Source organism: Furipterus horrens, unplaced genomic scaffold, assembly GCF_987537825.1.
Source record: "Furipterus horrens unplaced genomic scaffold, mFurHor1.1.pri manual_scaffold_1, whole genome shotgun sequence".
Taxonomy (NCBI): Eukaryota; Metazoa; Chordata; class Mammalia; order Chiroptera; family Furipteridae; genus Furipterus; species Furipterus horrens.
Genome location: NW_028327171.1, coordinates 50,291,086 through 50,297,085, shown reverse-complemented (window position 1 = coordinate 50,297,085; position 6,000 = coordinate 50,291,086).

The following is a 6,000-nucleotide window of genomic DNA, read 5'->3' as shown; positions in this document are numbered from 1 at the left end:
TTTTATATTCTTGTTCTAATTTCTTGTTTTCTGCTTCATTATGTTCTAAATTATTTATTTGATTCTCAGCTTCATCCACTATACTGTTGTTTCCCTTTAAATTGTTCTTTATTTCAATTAATGAATCATTTGTTTCTGACTAGATCTTTTCATGCTGCTGAGGTCCTCAATAGTTCCTTGAGCATCCTTATAACCAGTGTTTTGAATTCTGCATCTGAGAGATTGCTTGTCTCTGTTTCTTTTAGCTCTTTTTCTGGAATTTTGATCGTTTCTTTCATTTGAGCCATGTTTCTTTGCCTCCTTGTTTTGGCAGCCTTCCTGTATTTGCTTCTATGTATTAAGTAGAACTGCTTTGCCTTCATGTCTTGGTAGTGTGGTCTCATATAGTAGGTATCTGGTAAGGTCCAGTGGCACAGCCTCCCTATCATCTAAGCTGGGTACTCGAATTGTGCCTTTCATGTAGGCTGAGTACAACCTCTTCTTGTAGTTGAGACTTGGCTGCTGTTGGCAGATCAATAGAAGGGATTTACCCAGGCCAGTCAGCTATAAGGATTGGCTGTGACCACTTACACCAACCTCTGCCATCTGTGGAGGATCAGCTGTGGCTAGGTGGTGGTGCTCCAAAGTTGTCTGCAGCTGTCCACTGAGTATGCTGGCCCTGGGTTTTCACGGGTGATTTAGGCCAAGGTTAGCCGCCACCTGTGTTTTTCCCAGGGCCACCCTACCTGAACTCTAAAGCATTCTGAGATGTCTGCTACTTGTTCTGGCATTGGAGATTCCCAGGCAAAGCCAAAATGTGAATCTAGGCTGTCTGCCACTAGTGCTGGGCCTACAGCTCACTGAGGCCAACTGTTGCTTATTTGATAGGATTTAGGATGTTGTGAAGCATAAGCCAAGACCAGCCATTCATATGAAAAAGCAGCTTTGGTGGGCCTTTAATTTGGGTGGGGCAGAGTCTCTGGGTATCTCCAAGGTGGGTGGAACAGTGTTAACCAGGTGATGGAGTCTCAGATATGGTACCAGCTTGCCAGCTCTGTTGGGGGAAGGTTTAGCAAAGAGACAAAAGCGTTTGCTCATCTTGATGCCAGACACTTCAGTTCCTCCCTGTATACCACTGGCACCTTTCAAGCTGCTACCCAGGTGCTGGACCGCAGAGGGAGTGAGGCTGAGTAGATGAGTCCATGTGTAGGTTCTTTAAGAGGAACGGCTTGGGGTTCCAGTGGTTTCTTCCAATGACTCACTCCCCACTGGTTTTTGCAGACTAAAGTTGTGGGGACTTATCTTCCTGGCACTGAAACTTTGGGCTGGGGAGTCTGGTGTGGGTCTGGGACTCCTTGCTCTTGAGATATCCCTCCCAAACTTCCATGAGGTTTTCTGGGTGTATATCCTTAGAATATTTGTCACCTTTTTATTTCCTTTTTTCATTTGTTGGTTCTTTCAGTTAATTAGTGCAATTGTTAGTATTAATATATGTTAGCACTGTTCTAGTTACTGGGTACAGAGTGGTAAACAAAATATCTGATTCCTGCCTTCATAGAGTTATGATTTATTAAAGGAGAAATACAAAAACCAAACACAAAACTACACATCATGGTCAGTGCCACTGTTACAGAAACAGGGGTGTTCCAACAATGCCCAGAGTTTGTGGCTGGGGGACGGGGAGAAGGAAGCAGCTTTTAGAATGCCTCCACATGCCTGAGGCTGGTGGCTAGTGTCTTTCTTATGCAAAATGGATTTAATGCATCCAAAACCTCAGGTAAATGGGAGGAGTCTTGAACCAGGGGATAGTATGGAAAAAGCACACAGAACCTACGTAAGATTCTGTGAATGGTCAGAACTGTTTGCAATGCCCACTGCCTCAGAGGACGCAGTCAGGGATATATAAGCAGCTGCGGACATTTTAGCTCTCTCGCGCTCTCGCTCTCTCGATCTCTCGCTCTCTCGATCCCTCCATGTGGCTTGGAGAAGGGGTCTCCAGGCCACTTTAAGAGGCTCTCGCTCTCGTGTGCTCCCTCCGTGTGGCTTGGAGAAGGGGTCTCCAGGCTGCTTTAAGAGGCTCTCACCATGCGGTTTTGAGGAGAGGAGATCCATGCGGTTTGCAGGAAGAAGGCAGTTTGCAAGGAGGCTGAGAATCCAGGCGGTTCTGCACTGAGAGCTGGAGGGCACCCCAGCACAGAAAGGACCTCCCCAATCAGAATTGAGTGATTGGCAGCTTCTGGTAAAGCTGAGCTGCATTTGGAAAATAGGGAAACGGTTTCCCTAACTTTTCTAAAACTAGCCTGGTTTGGTAGGGGGGAGGCAAGAATATGTGTTTATAGGTGTTTTAAAGAATATAAGACTTAACAACAGAAATCCGCAAATAACTAAATCTATATAACTTAAATAAACAATTCCTTTTCTTTTCACTAAACTCTGGTATTGAGAGTTATAATTTTGGCGGCAGGCAATCGGACCCCTAACTAAAGAGCCCGTGGGTTTGTTTTCAATTGGAGCAGCCCAGGGGTTCTGTAACACCACGACCACAAAAAAAAAAAAAAAAAAAAAAAAAAAAAGACAGTGTACTTTGCAATAGATTTGATAGAAATTCAGTATTAAAAGAGAAAAAAATTCATCTGAAAAAAAATTTACACTGATAATTGAAAATTGGGAGAATCCTCAAAAAAGAGAATATTTTGTGGGAAAGTTCTGAGGTGCAAGAGATCTGGGAAAGTTTCAGAAAATGAAAGATGTCTAGTAAAAATAGAGAGTAGTAAGTAGAAATTTATAAGAGGTAAGACTGAGCTTGGCATTATCTAGATTATGCATTATCTTTTAAAAAAGATTTTATTTATTTATTTTTAGAGAGAGACAGAGGGACAGAGAAAGAGAGGGAGGGAAACATTGATGTGCAAGAGAAACATCCATGCATTGGTTCTCTCTCGCACACCCCCAACTGGGGACCTGGACTGCAACCCAGGCATGTGTCCTGACTGGGAATCAAACCAGAGACCTTTTGTTTTGTGGTATGACACCCAACCCACTGAGCCACACCAGTCATGACTAGATCATGCATTATTTTGCAGGAAAATTATCTTACCTCAACTGCAGTGGGAAATCATTGAAGAATATTTAACTGGGAAATGATATGATCATATTTACATTATTTTAATACATCATTTTGTCTGTTTTCTGAAGAACAAATTGAAGAACAATCATAAAATCTAGAAGACCAGAAAGAAGTCGATTGCAGTTTACTAAGTGAGAAATTATGATGGTTTGTTCTAGAATGATGGTCTGGATTAGAGAGAAAGGGAATGGACTAGAAATATATTTTTAATTTTGAGTGGAGAAAGCTAAGTGATTAGCTATTGAGTATGAGGTAAAGTAAATCTCAATAATAACCTAAGGGTTTGGGTTTGATCAACTAGGCGAATGTTGGTGGATTTAATGATATGGGGAAAATCTGAAAAGGGCAAATGAGATTAAGGAGAAAGTCTTGAGATAAAGACACTTCCTTGTATCTTCCTTATATCTGGTGTCCTAAAAACAATTTGGTTGGATTTAATCTACTTGTTCTGTCTCTGTTTTCCCAAGATTCTCCAACTTGCCATTTGAAAGTAAAATTATTGTTCACAGTTCATCTTTGATCTCTCATTGGATTTTTGTTGTGTTTAGATTCATCTTCAAACTCTATAGATCTGCTGAATTCAGATTCATATCTGCTGATTATAGTAGCTCTGATTGTTCCTTTGGTTAGCTTGACTTGTAGCCTAGAAGTAAACATTATCTTCTTCAATGGAAATCTGAGCATACCACAAATGCAAAGGAAAGTAAAAGCAAAAGCAACTTACAAAGTCATGTGCAGTTGAACAATATTGATGTTTTCAACTTTGGACCCTTGAGAAATTTTGTATATTTTTTCTTGTTGCTATTGTTGTTCTCAGGAATGTCTTTTCCCCAGATCCCACCTGAACTTTTATGAGCACGTGTTGGCTGGAAGTATGGCATATAAGAAGTGAAGTTTTTTCCAAAGTTTCAGAGCAGCAGTATCTTTTTTTTTTTTTTTTTTTAATGCATTATATGCCAATTAAGTCCAAAAGCTTTGGCTGAAATGGAAGCAATGGTTCTAAAAGGTGTCAGGGACCTCTTAGCATCTCACTGATAACAGTCTAACAAAGATTTTAAGGAAATCAGCAAGGAACAGTTCAAAAGTCAATCTTGATAAGGTCATTCTCCCAAGACAAAAGCTCTATCTCCAAAAGTGTGATTTTCATGCTAGTTTAGCTACCAAATTACTGAATGTTTGTTGTGTTAACAAGTCACCTTCCACTCTAGGTCTAGAGGTCTTCAGCTGAATTAGAAATCTATACTAGATCATCTTAAAGTTTCTCCCATCCTGGAATATCCTGTGAATTTAACTATTCAAGCTTTTTTTTTTTTTTTTTTTTTCTGTTGAGGAGATGCATGCTCATGATAACCTCTTTAACTCTTCCTTTGAATGATAGGTCAGTGTGTAGTTAGGGGAAGAGAAGGTGGTGGGAAGTTCGGATGAGTATGCTGATAGGAGGCTGTGTGATTTGGCTCTCCACCGTGGGAAAACTGGTTGGGGCACTTCATTTACTGACTTAGTTCTGGGTTTACTGTGAGATTGGGAATAAGGCACGTCTTCGGGTCATGATCTATTTTGTTATCAGGAAAATCTGAGAAGTTTTGATCTATACTCATGGGGAAAGGAATAGAGATTGTGAATAAATACATAATATGGCCCCATTATTTTATTCTTAAAATATCAGATGAAAGATTCTTTTAAGAAGACTATCACTGAAGAAAAATGAATAAATGAAAAAAAAAAAACTCTGGCTTTTAATGCTGTTAAGGCTTGTCAGAAATCCCTAGTCAATTATGACATAATCTTCCAAGGAAAAAGTTATAAGATTTAACAATTAAAATGAGATGTCAAGTGTAATACAAGGATAATATCTTGTTTTCACTTCTTCTTTTCTATTATCCTGCAATAGTACAGAATCAGATCCCTTGAGAATTTCAAATTTTATGTGATGCACTCTGAGATCTGGCAGTCTTTCAAATACAGGGTGTAGAAGTTACCCTTGGTTCTTTGTGGATATATCAAGAATGAGGTGGGGAAAGAAAAATAGAAGAAAGGGACATTCAAGAGTAATTCTTTGATATATCTCCAAACTTGAAAATTATTTTGGCTAAATTTATCTTTTAAAGTGCTATAATATCTCTAGAAAGTTAAGTATATTGTTTTATTACATTTTTTCCATCCTAGAAAGTTTTCAGTAATGAAAACGATCAGGTGGGGTTGTTGAAAAAGAAGAGGGACTGAATTAGTTTAGAGTATCTAGTCCCTGGGTATGGGACTAGATAGTCTTTGGTTTGCTAAAAGCAATCGTAGGGGCCCAGTGAGATTTTGAATTTCTCCTGCTTTACATTATAACCCAAAGCCCTTTTGTAGGGAATGCCTGGGAGACCAGAAGAGGGGAAGAGACAGCATCTATCATTTTACATCTGTGGAAGGGCTTTGAAAATAACCAACTACTACAAAAATTAAAAGTGCTGTCATTTTAAAAAAATAGCAATTATTATCAATATGAAATGCTTATTCGTGTATTAAAAGGAAAGTCTCTGAGTCCTTAGATGACTGACTTCAGTTATTGCAATATTTTTAATGTGAGTGATTCTTTATATTCTGAGAGTACACCTGACTCCAGGAAACATCCCAATATTACCTAAGTTGATTCTAGAGAATGAGTTAAGAAAAACTTTTTTGATATAAATTCAGTTTTGATTATAAAATAATATGCACATCTGCAATTTATGCCCAAAGCATTGGTATTATAAATGGGATCAGCATATGACTTCCCAGGGTGTCTACTTTGAAAGGATTGACTATACAATTTCTTTTATGTTTATTTCAACAAATTATCTTCTGAATTCATGTTGTGTGGTAGAGTATGAAGTCAGGTAGTCTTTCAGAGGCAGAATGTCAAGTTGGTG